At 41.8% G+C, this 19,208-nt stretch overlaps 1 long non-coding RNA gene across 1 annotated transcript; it reads right to left on the bottom strand.

Moving 5' to 3' along the window:
* Positions 1 to 1,284: 1,284 nt before the first annotated feature.
* LOC122413573 (uncharacterized) lies at positions 1,285 to 18,203 on the bottom strand. Its single transcript, XR_006261581.1, has 4 exons — positions 17,977 to 18,203; positions 17,094 to 17,153; positions 16,443 to 16,974; positions 1,285 to 1,889 (listed from the first exon to the last, which is right to left on the bottom strand). It is a non-coding gene; the product is annotated as an uncharacterized lncRNA (long non-coding RNA).
* Positions 18,204 to 19,208: the final 1,005 nt, after the last annotated feature.

Raw genomic sequence — 19,208 nt, 5'->3', positions numbered from 1 at the left:
GTACTCCAAGGATTCGATTGGCAATTTTTTCCAACAAATTCTCCGTCGAACAGACCGCGCGTAACGACAGTCAATAAAGAATGCATTTAACAATTGTACGTTTTGTAAGTTTCCATAATTATATGCGCATTGCCCAGAGAAGCGACTGTACTTGAAAGTTTTTAAACGCAGCGGCGAAGTTCGAAGCGCAGCATCTGTGATTCGTTGAACGTGTAATGATGTCGAAGTTCGCGTTCGGAAAGAAAAGTGTGCGTTATCCAAACGTATGTGTAAACCGGTGAAGGTATGTGTGAATAGGTGGATCCGAAAGAGTGAGAGAAAGAGAGAGGGAACGGGAGAAAAGGCTCTTGCGCGTGAGCTCTCTTGGAAACTCGGCTTATTCGATTATAATCAAGCTAATCCACGTTTGATATGTGTCAGGTGGAAATAATTGCTACCTCCGTGGCGGTAATTGGAAACGAATCGAATTAGGTATCACGCTCTAGCATCGTGACCAAAGCAGAACCGACAGATCGCTTGGGTAGCATCATCAGCGCGTACATTCGAAAATGGGGATGCATTGCACGAATCATAGGTACGATGAGCGAGCCGTTAAACATCTGTCCAGCTGCAAAACGCAATTATCATAAATTGATCTGTATATAATGTTTGATAATGAAAATGTGAAAGCAATTTCAAATTACTCGTTAAATCCTCCCAAATTACGTTTTTTTTTCTTACTTAATTAGTCAAATTAATCGTTGAAAATACCCGAAAATTATCATATCGAGGAATATTTTGACACGCAGAGCACGCGCTCATTGTAACACTGCGAATCTCACAGGAATTCGTAATGCATTTTTACACGCTGAACAAAACGATTTTTCTATGAAGAATATGCGAGGTTCCGAACACTTCGATTTTTTAATGAGACACGTTATCATCGACAAAATTCGCCCTCTCTGTATTCGGGATGGCCGAATTTTTCTCGTGGCATCACTCATTCATACAAATTGTCGTCCCAAAAACGGTGGAATCGCGCACTGTGTGCCCGGGGTACCATAATTTCTACTTTGTTTTAATAATAACGACACTACACCATTTCGCCTACCGTTATACCGCTTGACATTTGCGTGATTGATGAGTGTCTTACCCTCGTACGAAAACCGCCAGCTCAGGTGCAGTCCTTACGAAGTAAAATACTTTCTGAAGCTGGCAGAAAGCGGTGAAGTGTCATTTCAAATTAATAATTTCAACACTGAGAAAAAATTCTTGATTCAATAGCAATTGATGTTTTATTGCAAGAGTTTTTTTTTCATTTAACTGCAATATTTTCGGAGAGAATGAATCTGCAGTTTGATCTAAAACTATTTTATTCGTTTAATCATGTTTGACCTTGTGATGATCATTCGTTTCGTTGGCACCTCATAATGCCACGTTTCGTTGTTTCAATGACTTTTTTTCTCAGTAAAGCAGCCCGCAAAAATCATTTTTGCCAATGTTTTAACAGTATTCCAAAAAAGAGTATAAAAATTTTATTGTAACTCGAAATTATAGGGACAGGAACTTTCCGGTTATTAATTGAAGAAATCGTCTCATGTTCGAGAGACAAATCTGGAGACGACAATGGGTCTACGAGTCAGTCTGCGAGTTGTACGCGATGAACTCTTTGAAACGGATATTTAGTCGTTTTCTCCTCAGCTTAGAATACACCCATTTGTCTTTTGGTTGAATATAGTCTGCGGCTTGAGAGATGGTGTACAGGAAAATTCATTATCCTGTGCGGAATATGCTGCCGGTTTCACTCGTCTCTGTTTCTCGTCGCAAACACAGCATGGTGTATATCAATTTAGGAAGTTCTCAGATCTTCTCCGACGTTACGGTAGAATTTTGAGAGGGATAAAGGAAGGCTGAAACAATAGCGGATAGTTCCTTATCAAATAGTACAAGATAGACGTGGGCGGAGGAAGATATTTGTGGAAATATTATATTTTTATTGACAGGACCCCGACTGAAGGCCGAATAACGTACACGGAGAAAACGAGGCCGAAAATTCTACAGGAAAGTACTAGAAAAGTACTGGATTGCAGCATTAATTCGAATATCATTAATAACAAATGTTCTATCCACCATAATTTTATTCAAAAGACTCAAGAATCTTTTTTCTATAAGCATAGTAAAAAGTCTTTTCAGTCACTTCAAATATTTATATTGTAAAGTATGCTCGTGCAACCCTGAAAAAAAATTATGTATGCTAAAATGTCACACGTATTCGATGTATATTCGTGTATTTATCATAGAATTTACCATGCTGACAGTCAACATTTGTGATTTACAATACATTTCCACTTATCGATAAGTGTTAGTCCGACACGATGAACTCGAAAACAAAACGAAATATAGTTCTCACGTGCATCACCTTTTGTTAACTACGTAAAGCTGTTTATAATTAAAGGGGCGAAAAATAGGAAAATTCACAAAATACTATACTGTTTGTAATCGGTGGTTGATACTTTGAAAATTCTTGAAAAATTATATATTCCTCGCTATACAAAACGAATCCCGTTTCTCCGTGTAATCCCATCGAAGTAGATATTTTTTGGTGGTTCAATATTCCATAGAGAAATCTCCATAGAGACATTGGTATTTCAGATGCGTGCAAGGATATTATGTTCGTCGTTCAAACCTGCACATGTAGGTATCAAGTTCTACAATCCAATTTGAGCTTTGGGTAATTCGAGATACATACTCATCATCGGAATCATATAAATGGCGCTGGAAGGCTGCCCTCGTTTTTGACATTGTTGATTATACCCCTACGAGGCGCGGCTTCAACGTCGAACGTACAAATTGGTTAATTAATTCAAGGAAATTACTATTTCCAGAGAGCACAGAGAGTATCGCTGCTCAGTGAACAGAGACCTTTTGGAGAAGCCACAACTCCATTATTCCAGAGATAACCATGCAAGTTCGGAACCTATTAGCAGAATATTGTGTAGTGAAAGGGTCAGAATTTAAGAATACGGGAAAAAATACCAATATTTTATATACAGAGAACTCGAAAAATATCGAATTACTTGAGAGATAATTCATGAATAAGGTAGAAACCCCGTAAATATCGATTCAAAAGTACGTTGTTGGAAGCACCAGTTGATGAAAAAGGAAAATTTTCCTCGCTGAGAACAATGCCTTTTGCCAAGAGCCCTCCGCAAAACGCGGATTTCGGTCTCGGATTTCCTGATGGTAGAACGGACGTGTTTACTATCTTGCGCTCTACGCCGTGGTGTATGTAAACGTCGGCAGTTTCTGGTACACAAAGTACACCTTCATCATCTCTCTTCATAATTTTCTGTCGTTCTCTTTTTTCAAGTTCTCTCTTTCTTCCTACTTTCTCTCTTCCTCCGGAGTTGCCCTTCACAGTCTCTCTCGTTGAATAAAAATCGTTCACAGGACGAAGCAGCCAGCCGCGTTTCATCGTTTCCCAAGCAAATAATAATGGGAGTCTTACGTTTAATCTAGGCTTCCGCACTGGTTTGAGGCAACCTCTTGTGAAGGGACTTCCCTCTAAGAATTTTTGACGTGTCTTGAATGGTAAAGGTGTCTCTCTCGTTATGGTTTATGATGAATATGGCATATCGAGTTACTCCCTCTGTGATTATTTTATTTTTTATGATTATTCTCCTGATTTTATTTTATTTCATTTTTTCATTCCCATCGTCCCTCTACTCCTTCGTTATGAGTTTTAGCACGAGAGAAATATCCTCTCTGATGACTACAGTTATACGCGGATAATGACATCAAAGGCAAGAAAAAGTGGGCACGTATTAAATCTTGACGAATTATGACGAATGTAATTCGAGCAGAAATCTATTGGTTCGAGCATCTTTTGTTTGATTCGAATTCCTAGGCATTTCTTTGACAGGCCAATTGTGCAGTTTTCAAATAGAAAAAAGTACTGAGACGACGATTGTTCTTTTTCGAATCGGCCACTTTTCTGTCGTCGTAATAGTCTTGAAATACTGAAATCAACATAATCCAATATGTTTTTATCTCAGCATAACAGTTCCTATCATTCACTCATATTTTTCAAACATTTTTCACGCTAAAAACAATGATTTAAAGAAATCGAGATTATTTCGTTTCACAATGAAACTAGAAGCTCGCGACCAGCTACAAAGTAGCTACTCACCAATGAATCGACCAAGTATTCGCTACCGTTAAAGTAGTATCAATAAGAGCCATCAGATACAAAGCGATGAGCAAATAATACGAAATAAAATTGTACAATGTTAATGCGAGAGGCATATCGGAAGAAATAATAAAAGGGGTTGTTCGCCTATGCGATAATAGTCGCACAGAGCAGCAGCAGCAGCAGCAGCAGCAATGGAAACTGCCGGAGGACTGGAAAAACAAATCGTAATCAAGTCTATCGATCCGGGGCGAAGCCGTCTCAATCTCCATACGCAAACACAGAGCCGGTACAGGAAGCGAGAACCCAGAGGTGGACTCTCGCTTCAAGGATTTTCTTCAATACGCTTTTACACTACGAGCAAAAAGTACGAGGCGACGCAGCGCGGCGCACATATTCGCATGCGGGTAAAAACACGAGCGCACGCAGACATCTCGTGAATTCGAACTTTTCGTAACGCTTCATACGTTTTCAATGAAAATGAACCACAATATAATATATACGCTGATTTAACGGCGTTGTTGAATAACCTCGGTCTACCCTTTTGGGGACTAACTTATGCCCTGTAAAACACACGGGGATCCCCAATGGAAGGTATATTTTATCCGAAAGTGTTAACGGAAACGTCAAGGGGGAACCAGAGGGAAAAAAAGCGTGGCCTAACCCTCGATTCTATAAATATTTAATGCCTGCTTTTCGGATCGATTTCGATCCACCAAAGAAACGCTGAGACAAAAACTACCGAGGAACATTGCTGCTGCGGAAAAAATCGGGGTTTTATGTATGCATATATACATCAAGGTCCTTTCTTAAAGCTCCGCTCGAGCCAAGACTGCTTTTCACTGGAAATCGAGAGTTCTCCAACATTTCCATTTCTTTCTTTTCTTCTCTCTCTCTCTCTCTCTCTCTCTCTATGTATTTGTTCGAGTCTCGAAGATTCGCGCCGAGGTGCAATCCACTGAGAACTTTGACGCAACCTTACAACCCCTTTCGACGACTTCCATTAACCGAACAAGCATATCCGAGCCGAACTTTCGGATAAAACTATCGATAGACTATTCGAAAAGGTTCGGGGCTGGAATAAGAAATGTCGTTTTAGGATTATATTCATTCGACCCCCGGAAATGGGTTCTCGCCTCCAACTAAAGCCGCAACGAATTTTCTCTGATAACTCAAAGATTCGAGCTATTTAAAGAGTTTGTGGAAACAATTACAATTAAAAAAGCAGAAAGAAACAACGAAGATTTTTTGTAATCAGAGACTGCGGTCACTTCGGCATGAAATGCCTCATACAAATCTTGGCTGGTACGCGCCCGAGTATAGTTACGGATACCGTTGATGCGTTCGAGCAAAGGGGGCGAGCAATGAGACGGTCTTTTCATCATCGAGGATTAAAGTGATATTGCCAATCCTTGCGTGAACGCGACGTAGGTATGCTCTCAATGGACCAAGATAGTATATTGTGAGCTACAGCATCTCATGAAATTGCAATGTAGAAATAAAGTTTGCACGTCGGATAAGCACGTCTCCTCAATATTGAGGAAAAAAGGTAAAGTTTCCGCGGGGAGTCGGGCTATGAGGTGATCAGAAAAGCGGCCGGGGCAACCTTATTTCACGTTTATGAACAGTGTCTAGGATTTTAAGCCAGTCGATAATGAGCGGTCGAACTTTCTGTCAAAAATCGTTGACACGACGATATTGGCATGATTTCAAAATTGTTGAAAAACGAGATAAAATCAGCGACCGGTAAATAGAAGCGTCCGGACGTTTGAAAAGCTTTTCATTTTTCATCCACGTGTCAACGTTTATTCCCAGGAAAATATAGTACTGGCGAGCTCCGATGAAACCCGAGTCTGCGTCGTCGAAGCAGGACAGCATACGGCCAAACTCGTTTCGAAGTAATGCTCCATGAATTTTTAACTGTGATTGTTGTCTCCGGAGCACGCTTTACTCACGATGATCAATAAATTGCCTCGATTTTTAAGCAGTCGCATCGCTCCGATGGGCCAAATGAGAACACGGAGAAATGTTTATAGCTGACGGGGTTGAACGTGTTTGAAATATTTTCAAGCTATCGCGAATACTGCCAGGGAAATTATTCGAGACGTAACTCAAGAAAAATTCCATGAAATTATCACAATCGTTTGACCGTACGAGCGCTCGGCTGTTGGATGGAAAATAATAAACTTTAAATAATTTGAAACGGGAAAGAAACGCGACACTTTAATGGTCCATCATTACTACTTTATGAGACATTTACGTATTACAAACGGCCTTGAGAATCGATATACCTGTGTACATACACGATGGACGTTATAATCTACTTTTTATATACATGTAATATAGCCACATTTCGTGTTGCATGTCACGAGGTGGTTGCCGTAAAGCATAACATGCGGTTCGAGTTGATATGCGAGGGCGGCGGAGCCAAGTCTTCGCGAGCACGCGGCTTCTCTCGTCCTCTTAACAAATCTATAAGCGTAATGTTCGATAGTGTCCTATCGCACAGCCGAGCTGCTTCGCGTGTCGATGAATTTAACGGAAAAGTCGATCGCCCCGGTGTACATGTAAGTCGAGGATTTCTCGTGTCAGGCTGAACATGCCAACTTGCAAGTTTTTCTTTCTCATCAATATTCTCGTTTTTATCTCTCAATTGATGTCTGCGCGATGTCGGAAGCGCCGTGCTATATCTTTAAGTCCGCTGTCGTGTCCCACTCATCAGATTTTCGTGGCTATCGGTGACGATCAATTTCAATTTTACTCCGCAAGAAAAAGGGATCTCGAATGATGCAAGGAGAGGATTGATCATGAGGGGAATCCAATTTTGTTCGTTGATATGGGAGGAAACACGAAGAGAATTCCGAAGGCCAATATTTTTATCATAAATTCGAAAAATTCGACCAGCACCATCGGAGCTAAGTGAAACTAGCCGAGGTTCATGCCCCGGGGTCACTCTTATCAAAGTGGAATTCGGAACCGGTGCAATAAACCAATAACAACCCTTCAATGGTATCGAAAAATGTTGCTTCGACCAATGACTCTTTCGCTTTGTCTGGCGTGTTCGGTTCAAAACGTCTCCAGAGTTTCGCTCGATCTTCGACGGAAATGAGAGTTTGAGTAGAGGTTTCGAAGCGTCCTCTGAGAATGAAACGTACGTGCATAGAGCACGTGCCACCGCCTCACATTCCAACTTCTTCTTCCTCTTCTTCTTCTTTTTCTTCTCAACTGACATCGGCAATCCTCCCTCATGTATATGTATCCCCTGCCATTCGCGAACGTGCGACTGTCGATCTTGCTTTCTCCGCACCCTCGTGCCAAATTGCCGTCCAGATTTCGGGGCTTCCCGTTTTCGACCAATCGACGGCTCGTCATTCGAACCGGTCAGTCCCCCTCCCGCTCTCCACCCTGCTGTATTCCCGACGTCGACTATTCCACTGTGTTTCTGCCTATATACGTATGTGGCCGTCGAACACTTGGACCGATAAGTATGTTCAGCACGAAGGCGAAAAGTGAATTACCCCTGAGCATGCGCGTGATGCTCGAGTAATGATCATCCACTTTGATATACTGTGAATTTTCACGTAACTCCCCAGCTCATACGCCATCCTGCCTCGAGAATTTCATAGCGATTCGCTCCGCTATGTGAACGAAATGCTGCAATACCCTGGGGTTAAACTTCCTGTCATTGCACAGGAATCAACATAATTTCATCGATGAAACTAATTATTTGGACTCCGGTGAGATTCTCGACGAATGATCGGCCTGAAAATATTCGTTCGTGTAACTTCTTCGCTCGAGAGACGTTCGAGGTTCGAAGTACGTTTACATCGAAAATGGAATGCAACAATCGCACGTAGAACGACGACTAAAATATTGATTTTCCAAAAATTCGACTATCACTCTTTCGATTCGTTACTGCAATCAGCAACACTGTGAATATTCACTATTTCGAAAATATAATAGCGAAAGACTCTCAATATTACTGAGGTTGAAATACTGAAAGACCAGCACGAAAAGTCGAACGGTCCAAGTGCGACGAAACGTTAGAAAGTCAACCGATCAAAATAAAGGAATGCGATGAAGTTCAGAATACACGCGTCACATACTCACTCACTTACTCAGACTGGTGATCTCCAATTTCAAGCTTCGCCATTTCGACTTTTTCGAGGTTTTATAGGCTCGAAAAATTCACTTTCTCGCTACTCGTCTATGTATTCTGGTCCGTTTATGAAACAACTACTCTCCATTTTGGATACGAAAATATGAACTTTTGACATTCGTAATGAAAACTATCGAAATATATATTTTCAAGTAAATACGAAATCAGATAAGAAATATTCGATTGAACGCGTAATCTGTTGAATAGTCTCGATCGCGGAAATAAGAATTTCGAATTACTTATTTTTCTCCAATCTGATGCAACAATTTTTAAAATTTGCGGAAATATCGATAACTCTACAATTTAGTTGTTCGACTACCCGGTTCCGATCTCAGGGAGTATGCGAACTCAAAAACATTTTCCAATAACGTTATTTCCTATCAGCGTCCGGGTGGAAAGCCTAGGTTCAGCCGGATAATGCGTAGAGCATTGGGAATACGGACGCAGAGGAAAGTTGGAGTCGTGACAATTCGGAAGAAGCTGAGCCATTCCCCACCAAACGGCTCGACCCAAATCAAGATAACGTTTAATCCAATCAAGGATGGTAATTGCGTGCGTAGCCCGGGGCGAAGGAAACTCAGCGTAGCACTGCAGATATATACGCGACGGCGTCTCGTTACATCCCCTAACATTGCTCACCGCGTCTATCCTCGCTTAGCTGCTGATGTTCCCACTGTTACAGCTGTTGTTGCTACTGCGCCCGCGAGGGAGTTCAAGAGCAGGGATCCAGTGGGCAAATTCACCCTTCCTGACGTACAGCTCAATGCGGTCGTGCGCGTATCTAACATAGGAATTTAACGCTCGCTACCTTGTCGTTCCATTGTCGAAATATTTCAAAGATCCAACAACAGCCAATTAAGTAGCTTTGGCTGCTGCGGTATTCGCTGCGACTTAATCACAAATCCGAGATTAACATTTCACAGCTTCACAGCGTTGGATGAATATTTCGCTTCGTTCTTTCAAACGAAAAACTTGGCCCCATAATCAACATGATCAAAATTAATAAGATCCGCCGGCCCACATTTGCTGTACGTTCAGAAAGAAAATGGCGGTTCACTTCCGAAGTAACGACCATCAACGGTGATCACAGCGAGCACTTTTTACACAGCCAATAAAAATATGAAGATTGCTCAACTTATTTTCCACGAGGATTTTACTTTTTGCCAGGGAAGATTTGACTATGAAGCGACGAAATAATTTCTCCTCAAGGGAAGCGTAGGAACCGCTCCCCAACAAGTGCTTACGAAAGACATTACTTTTATCATTTCATTATAAAGTTATATTTATGTCAGAAACTAGTCTTATTTTGGGGCGTTGTACGCGCCAGCAGGAAGAGGAGGATTGTCTTCAAGTTCTAAATTGACTGCTTACGGACGCCATCTTTTGTGGATGTACAAAGGATAAGTTCGAGATTACGAGCGGAGCGTGCCACTTAATTTATAACCAGCAGCAGACTCCCGAGCGACGCACCAAACTCGACGTTAATTTAGCTTTCAAGCTATATTGCAAAAGGTCATGCAGTGAAAGCTCTTTCGCTTATATGCGAGAGATTCGCACAAGAGAGAGCAATGGTACATGAGCACGTCGTTCGACCCCCTCGAGGCGTTCATGTCGTCACGACGCTACCACACTCGATTACCAACTATACATCCACAGAATTCGTATCACTTTCGAATCTCCTCCCGCACTCGGCGCTAGCTAGAATTCGGTATATGCGAAGAGCGTCAAATATCGGCCCGGACAATTGACGCTGAACTTGCGGGGGGGGGGGGGGGGGGGAAGAGTTTAGGGAAAGTTCAGCGGGTCAAAAACGCACGGAGCACTTGGTTGAATCTGCAAAAAGCTTTGACAACATCATAAAATATCAATAGCTAAAATCCGTGTTAGCACTTTTTTATCTTTTATTTCCAGATGACTGGCAAATTCGTTGCACCGAAAGAACTTCGACACTATGCTCCTCCTCTCCGCAAACGGCATCATCGAGTATATGGGAACGCGCTGTGAAAATGTACGAGCGCTTAGGGGCCTCGATCGATCCGAAAAGTGGGTAGAAATGGAAAAATAGGGGCTGACTGGCTGAGGGAGATGTTACGACGCTAAAATGTTATCCGTTATGCACCGTCCATTACACTAAATTGATTTGATCGTTTTCTCGGAACAATGCTGCAGGGACGGACGCGGGGACGTTCACGGCCGAAGGGAAAGGGCGGCCTCTTTTCGAACTTGGGTTCCTATCGTTATGAAATTCCATCAAAGTATATCCATATAGCTCTTATTTTTGTTAGATATCGCTAAATCATGTCGAATCACTGAGAAACGAAGCACATGCAGCGGTGCGGTGAACTCAAACACTCGACGTTCGTCGTTCATTTCGTTGTGTTGCAGGGAGCATTATCAAGCTCTCCAATTTTGTGCATTATTTGCAAATCTGCTTCATAATGCGATTCCATTCGCAACGTCATGTATTCATTTACAATTTACGTGTTGGAATGAATCCTCGCGCAGACAAAATGCGTGCCACGTCTGAATCTGCTGAAATTTTGAATACTCAATTCTGAATTATCTTTCACTGAGACTTTTGAAATTCTCCGCATGGGTAAGAAATAGAAATATAATTCCATTGCTGCGAATATTATTGTAAAGCGGATAATGCCCGTCCAGAAATCGAGGCTGATTCATTCTTATGGTTATCCATTAAATCAAATTATTTCATCTGCTTTAAAATTCCTCGCTTGAATATTCAATTGAAGTACTTTTCAATATAATTTCCGTCTGTGTATCTCAGTTTTATTATTCATCAATTCCTGTAAAAATAGAAAGAACTATGAAAAAGTGACGCCGAAGAATAAAATTTCAGCTGCGCTAATGGACTCGAAATTAATATTGAATTTTTTAAAAGTGACATTAAAAAATTTATGGCTCCAAATGAAGATCCAAAAAGTTCATAAATAAGTGAAGTTTGTAAAATAAGATGAAAAACATTAATGAGAGCAAAAAAGGGGGCAAGTTGTTCGAAACTCTGTGTGTATAACGAGCTTCAAAGTTACACACAAAACTATGTGCACACGTGCAAACTATGAGGTTCGTATAGCAACGAATATAACTATATAGTTACGAGTAGGGAGATGCACACGTTGAAATGACTTGTTAAGTCTGTTAACGTAAAATAGAAACATGACGCGTAACGTCCTCTCGCGGTCCTGGAGCGACCAGGGTAGGGTCATTGTTGAAAGCTGCTAAATGAGTGAAACTGGATTAAGAGTAATTGGCTAGCCGAGGCTATTCCGGATTTTCGACGCATGGGATAGATCCCGTTATGTCGTTTCGGTGTATTTTTTATTTTCACGGGATTGAGTCCTTTTTGCGAACGACTCCCGGCCAGTGAATCCCGCCAGCCTTTTAGGGACAGCTACACTCTAAAAGGTTTTAAACTTCATTCATTCCAGCAGCTCATTTGGTACGGTTTATTAATAAATTTGAGCAATTTCGAGTGCTTTAATAAAATAATATCTGATAAATCTCATTCCACGATTTCGCATGAAGCCAACCAATAAAGCGAGTTTCGGTGAGCAGAAAATAATTTTCACTTTTTTAACGAACTTAGCGTTTTTCCACATTCGACACCTTTATGGCGAAAGCGTTATGGAGCTTCCAAAACTTCTGTACGAGTTCTCTCGCCGAAGTTTGGAAAACTTGCTATTTCTGTAACGCCTCGATTACTACCGCGCTGTAACTCGAAATAACTCCAAATCCGAGTTGTGGCACGAGAAATTGTTTCTTTTTTCAGCACGTTAAACGTACGATAAATAAGCGACAATGCCTTAAATTTATCCATTAAAAATACTTTTTTTGAGCGAAAAAAATCAACAATTTATTCGACTTTTCACGCCATCTTGCACATTAGCTTTTCCTCTTTTCCTCAAATCTTTCTTAAGACCAGATTTTATGCGAGGATAAAAAAAGGATGAATGGAAGAATCGACGTCATTTGTCGTTCTCGCGTCGAGCGTGGGAGCGACAATGACGGATCGAAGACTCGTCGTCCCGACTGTCCTCGACCTCCTCACTTTTTCTACTTTAATCTTCATCGCTGTCATCCCACGATATTCGTTATTTCCCACAGCAGCTATGATAACATTAGGGACTATTTTTTCTGTAACTCAAAACGACAAAGTTCGATGATAAAATGCTCCAAAGTCAAGTTTTATAATCAATTATTTTTTCCCCCTTTAGTTTTTGTTTTTCTTAGGATTCTTCAAACTGCACTCGCGAATGCGGACGACCAGGAAGCAAACTCAAATCCTGAAGCAAATCTTTCAACACCGAAATCATTCATTTCTCATATAAATTGACGGGACGTTTCAATTCTCTTTCAATAATGCATCGTTCACGGCTATAATCAATTGCACTAACGCAATGCTCCCCCGGGCGCCGTTTTCTAAAGATTAACTTTACGAGAGAAGAGCTCTGCGGAAAAACAACTGTTAGGAACAACTTTAGCAAACTGCAACTCGATCGAATAACAACTCCTCACAGAATACTAATCTCCGAAAACAACTCCGCCGAACGATAACCTTAAAGCAGACGACTTTGGAAGACATTTGTAACGCGCAGTGGACATCCCTGCGCGAGCGAATATATCCTCGTCGAAAAATGAGCCAGGGAGAACATTATTTTTTCAGTATCAAGTAAGTCGTGTGGGCAGCGAATTTCTAGTGGCCTGTCGAACTGAGTGAGATCAAAGCTTTCCAAATTCATTTTTTTCATGTTCCTGCAGTGTTTATTAATTTCTCAGACACTCTGTTGATTCTGAAAAATATATATGGAAACATCCAGTTTCCTCCCTTAAATTGTCTCAAATGTTGCTAAAGCATTTGACCACGGACATGACAGAAGCTAAAAAAGATTTTTTGCTTCCTCAAAGTGCAGATGAAATTTATGCGATTCGCTAGTGGCAACATAGAGAGTGAGGATTGGAAAAGCCTCGTCGTCTCATAAAGTGGTCGTCTCACAAAGAGAACTCGACCAGGATGAGAAAATATTTTTTCCTTTCCCTCCCGAGAGTCTGTTATTTGGCAGAGATATTTTTTCTATAAGAACTTTGCTGTTACATTTACAGCAAGCATGACGAGAGTGTGGGGAAGATTTCGAGACATTGCGCCGCTCGGAGAGAAGGAAGCGAAGATACTCTCACGTGCTGGCAACCCCCACATTCGTGCATGGCATGCGGAGAGGGGAAATCTCGAGATGTGCACTAGGGATTTTATCGATTTTTCAGCTTCGTATATATGCGAAGGAGTATCCACTCGAATATATATAACGCGCTGCTGCGATATATTTAAACGGAATATGCATACTTACGTACAGGGTGGAACAATGCTGATTATGAGCGAACCTCAAATAACTTTGAACCGATGAGTTTTCGAGAGGAATTTTTTAAGCGCAAGCCCCCCAGTCGGGAGGGCAGCACTGGACGATTACATATATCAATCTTCGTTGAAATGAAAAGCTGCTGAATTTTCAAACTGTCTTAAATTCAAATTGACGAAAGAACGTCAATGGCGATTAAAATTATAAAAAAGGGGAACGAAAAAATGGTTTGTTTAAAAGATTTCGTCGTTTTGCTTCCTTACATAGAAAGTAAATGATTTTGATTTTTCTGAAGAACCAATTCGGGGAATCCTCGTCAATATTAAATAGTATGAAAAATGTGGAAAAAGACGGTTGATTATAAGAAGGATTGGAGAGTGCGCCGCATTAAAAATTTGTTTTCTACCCTTGAAAAATCAGAATATCCATTGGATAATCTTGCGCAACGAAAATCTATTCTCAGTGATGGGCTGAGTGAAATAGATAATGCGAGCGCAGGGATATATGGAAACGAGCTTAATGCGAAGAAGAATTCATCACGCCCTGAATAGTTTGAGCTCATGCCTACGCGCGCCGCGCAGTGTAGCGTCTGTGTGTATACGTTGTAACCGTTATACGAATCCATCTCCAATCTTCACGGTCATTTCCGAAATTGAAAATTTATGGATTCGCAGTGTATACACTTGCTCGATTTGCATAGAGATTTGCGGCGAATTCGTAATGTCTCCCCAATGACCGTATCCGCAGTCGTGAAAGCTCGGAATGGTAGAAAGAAATAATAATTTTTTTTTTTCTCTCTCTTTTCTCCTTTTTTAATCGTGTAGGAACAAAGCTGTTTCGCTTGCTTTACTTTCAGCTGCAGTACACCACGAGAACAACAACTGGGAAGATAAGCCACTGCTCGTAAAAAACATTTGTATCTGCGTGGTTGAAAAAATCATTTACCTATTCCGTGAGCGCAAAAGCAGCAGGAGATTTCGAATTACTTTCGGAAAATCTCTTCTCCGCTGCTGTTGCTGCTGCTGCTCTGCGGACCCGCTGTGCTCGCACAGTATCGGCCAAGTTTTCAAAAACATTTGTACGCAAATGACGAGAGATTCGTTGAATTCGGTTTTTTCGTGACTAAGAATTCTCGCGGTAACATGCTGCTAATGTGTAGCATTCGCATGTGGAAACAGGATACGCGTTAGTCAGAATCGGGCAAGGTTCAGGGACGAGCGCAGTGTCCTGTATCGTAAATTCATCAGTATTATGTCCGATTAGCCCGGAGACTCTGGGCTACAAACCATGTATCGTTGTATCCGATACGCGTGTGCGTGTGTCTGGCTGCGCAGACGCGTTACCACCTCGCGAATGTGAGAGACGGGAAGAGCCGGTGTGCGAGCGCCTATAATTTCTCCCACAGAGAGAGAGAGAGAGAGAGAGAGATTTACCGATCTTTGTTTCCAGGACATTCGTATCGGCCTTTCGGTTCTGACGTTCCCGATGACGCAATCCTCGCATTTCTAATAGTTTTTCTCTCCTTCGAGTCACCCCAATTCTCTCGGCCCTTTTCGTTATCAATATCGAGTGGTCGCGATTGAATAAATTTTCAGTGAATGCACGGGAATCGACTTCCCCCCCGAATTTAGCACACGCGGTCGAAAAATGTAAGAATTTTTCAGTTTTATTTGTAAGCACAAAGAGAAGAAAGTCGAAAAATATTAGATTTTTATGAAAGTAGAAAAAAACGAGGGGGAAAAACGACGACTGTGCTCGCCGAGTGGATAAAGTCGTCGATGGCCACGACTCTCGTTACGTCTTCATACGCGAAACCCTATGCGATTACACTGCAAGAAAAAATGGAGAGATAAAAAATGCATTAGGACATTCATGCATGGGTTTTTGAATTTGGTTCAGTGGAGTTGTGCTCCAATATAGAAATTGCTCGACGACGATCCAACAGATGTTATTCCCCCTCGCGGTGTTTGTCGATTTTTCACGCATATGCGCGCCTCTCCCGCCGACTTGGTAGTGCGCGGTGTATATTAACACGCGTGGGCAATAATGGACCGCACATAGCATGATCGCACATGTTCTCGGTGCGCTGAGCACTTCGTCATCAATTTTCTATGCCGAGTAAATACCGGAGGGAAAGGTTAGATCGGCTGTCATAAATATAGCCGCGTGCAGGGGCGTCGCCCGGAAAAATTGCATCGACGATGCTTCCGCAAGACGCTCGCGTGTCGTGCTCTCGTCATTTTGGTCCAGGGGGGGAAGCTTCGAAACAAAGGAATCGCTGCTGTTGTCAAAATCGTTGCAGTTTAATGAGAAAATGAAACTAAAAGGATGGTGCGGCTTCGAGAGATCGGCAAACGCGGACCTCGCGTGACGAAGAGAAAATTCATTTTCCAAATCCACATTTATTCCCACTCACTCCAGCCTAATCCAAGGCCAGTTCCCTTCGTCCCAACACCGATACTCTCGTTCGCACTCGTGGAAAAAAAAAAAAAAAAAAAAAAAAAACAGAAAAAAGGGCACACAAAAGAGGCAAGAGGAGCAAAACGCTCTGGGCAAACTTGATGAGAAGAGCATACGGTGAATGAATGAGGTGAAGAAAATAGTAAGTCTGTGAAAAAGACCCGGCAAAGTGTACAAGACCGAGGGAAGCAACGGCCGCCAAATGATGCAAGGATGGATATATAAAGATGGTAGAACGAAGGGGTAGAGCAGTCGGCGTTCCATCTGTACCTTGTAATTTACTCACCGCGGCCCTTCGGCTATCCATCTCGTGGCATAACTCAGAAATAGGCCCACCAGCGGCCAAAAATGTCACACCCGAAGAGCTGTGAGCTCGATCCCCTGCGTGCGCCCGCGTACACTGACCCGTGATTATTTGCCGCTGCACGGGACCAGCACTCGAGTCCGACTCGGCGAATGCGTAATGATCGAATTTCGCGATGAATATTCAAGACGCAATCTCCAGGCTTTGGGATCTAATAAATCGCACTTCCGATGTCTCATTAGATTTTCGCATTTAAGGTAATCAGAGATGTCGATATGATTCCGGGGAGTCGAGTGAACTTGGGCCGAAATCTTAAAAATATTTTAGTTTCAATGTGCCCTGAGCAGCTCCATCAATTCGGGCTTTTCATTTCACGGATCCCAGACTTTCCAAGTGTTGAATCACCGCCCGCTTTTTAGTTTCTTATTTTCATCGAACTCTCGGTACAGAAACCCACGGAATTCGGAAGCCGCTCGTCGACGCGAACTCGATCGCTGCTCCTGCCTCGCGATCCCTAAAAACACGGAGTCTCGGTAAAAGGATGCAATTTTAAAGACCTGACGCGTGCACCCGAACGTATAACCTGTTTTTGAAGAAAAATCGAATTCCACGTCGACTTATTTAGTTACTCACTATTCCAAGTGCTTCGGCCATTTCTCACAGCATCCGCAACAATTCTCATTTCATAGTGCCCTGGAAGGAATAAGGAAACTGGCAAGATTTTTCATCGTGCGGAAATATCATCGGGAAACGGAATCGCAGATGACTGACTGCAGGTTTTATGCATGAATTTTGACATTTAATGGAGTATAATGGCTCGTTTTATTATATGTATACAAATTCCTCGGTGCCATTGAAACTGTAAAAACTTCACAAAAGCCCCAGCAAAAAAAGATCACGATGAGTCGTTTCACCATTTCTTCAATGCAGCGTTCATAAATCATTCATTTTTGATCTTTTAAGCAAAAATTCGAGGACTAGCTTTCCGCAAACTTACTGTGAGACTGTTTGTTCATCGCAGTCCAAAAGATTTCCGCATGATCGACGGTACAAGGTTCGAAAGATACGCTTCGCGTTATCCCGAAGTTCTTGTGACTGCATTTTTCATGGTGGAAACATGGAGAGAGGAGTGCGGTCGCAAAGGTCCCATTTGCGTTCGTGTATGATTTACGTTCGACGAATAATTCGTCAAAAACTCGAAACGTCAAAGAAAACGTGCTTCAATAGATCTCGCATGTTCCGTTTCACGAATGAGGCAATTGCGTTTTCTATATATTTAACGAATCAAGTGAGATTTTTTATATTACTTTTTTCATCGACGCCACGACGACGCTCGCATAATTCGACGGAACATTCAATTTGAGGGAGTAAAAATGTTTATAAACCCTTTTATCGAGGGCCTGCTCTGGCACGAGTAAGACTCTTGGAATTTGAGGGCTCGGTACGTTCCTGGTAGCAAAAGCAAAGCTTCGATGCAACGCTGCATACGTTTAGCTAAATTACACTTTATACGTACCATTATTATTCCATGGATTCCGTTGATGCTTCCTCTCTCTCTCTCTCTCTCGTGCGCTATCTCCTTTCCCGGTTTATTCGAGTCCCGCGCGGCCCCACCGAACGATTCCCTTTCGTCTTTGCCTTCTCAGACTCACAGTTTTTTTTTTGCGGCCGTAAAGCCACATTCTGAGCATAAGAAATAAGCTTACGATCCTTGCTTACAAATATTATATTGCGGCTTGATCAAGTCCGAATGATGCCATATAACTTTTACTTCCTGAAACAGCCAATTCGGAGAACATACTTTTGAGAGTGTTAAGAAAGCTTAAGCGTTTGTTTTTCTCGAATCCCAATGGCCGAGAAAATCATCAAATTGAGATTTTTCTTCGTACATTTTTGCAACGTTTTCTTCCCTCATTTCTCGGTCGTTCGATTCGCTGTATTTGGTCGTTAGACCTCAACAAAAATTACGACGGAAATAGAAATAATCGCTCGTGAAAGAAATGCCCAGCATCGTTAGTGATGCAGCGCGGTCACTTGGTGCGAGATAACACGAGTTTTCTCATTGAATAATTAAAACGAAAAAATGAGCCCGATCTATTCCTCGAGTATTCTAGTTTCCGAGTAATTCATATTCTTCCAGTACTCCGAGTTTGTTTACGCTCGAGGATATTTCTTGCATTCCTTGAATTCTGCGCTCGCATGCTCTGAGAAAATATTATCTTGGAATATAAAAAATGGGAAAATAATGATGAAAACGATAAGATGACGAAAATATAAAAGTTCTCTGGAAAGCCTTCCGACTGCGTTTCCGAAATAGCTGTTTGCAACGGTTTTTTTCCACGTACTCAACAAAGTAGTAAAAAAAACTTGAGCAGCTTTACAAAAATGTTTATTCGACGTTGGAGGGACTAGAAAATTGAAAAAAAGCGCGGAGAGGTTCGAGCAGAAATGCGTAAGAATTTCGAATAAACTGTGATCGTTTTACTGAAACGAGCGTTTTTTTTATTTGTAATACGCGACAAAGCAACAACATGAAAAAGCGAAAAGAACTCTGCGTTTTATTCGTTTCGGATAAGCTGAAAAGAAATAACGTGCCGCACCAACGACCACAAGATTTAGCTCGACGTCGCGCGCGCTGCTTTGCCAGAGATCTACGAGCGTAATTTTTCATATGGAAATTTCGCGAAAAATGAATTCCGAAAATATGTTTAAGCACGAAAGCGGAAAACACGCAGGAAAAATGTAATA

Source organism: Venturia canescens, chromosome 7, assembly GCF_019457755.1.
Source record: "Venturia canescens isolate UGA chromosome 7, ASM1945775v1, whole genome shotgun sequence".
Taxonomy (NCBI): Eukaryota; Metazoa; Arthropoda; class Insecta; order Hymenoptera; family Ichneumonidae; genus Venturia; species Venturia canescens.
The sequence above is the reverse complement of the archived record's forward strand: the minus strand, read 5'-3'. Positions and strand labels throughout refer to the sequence as shown.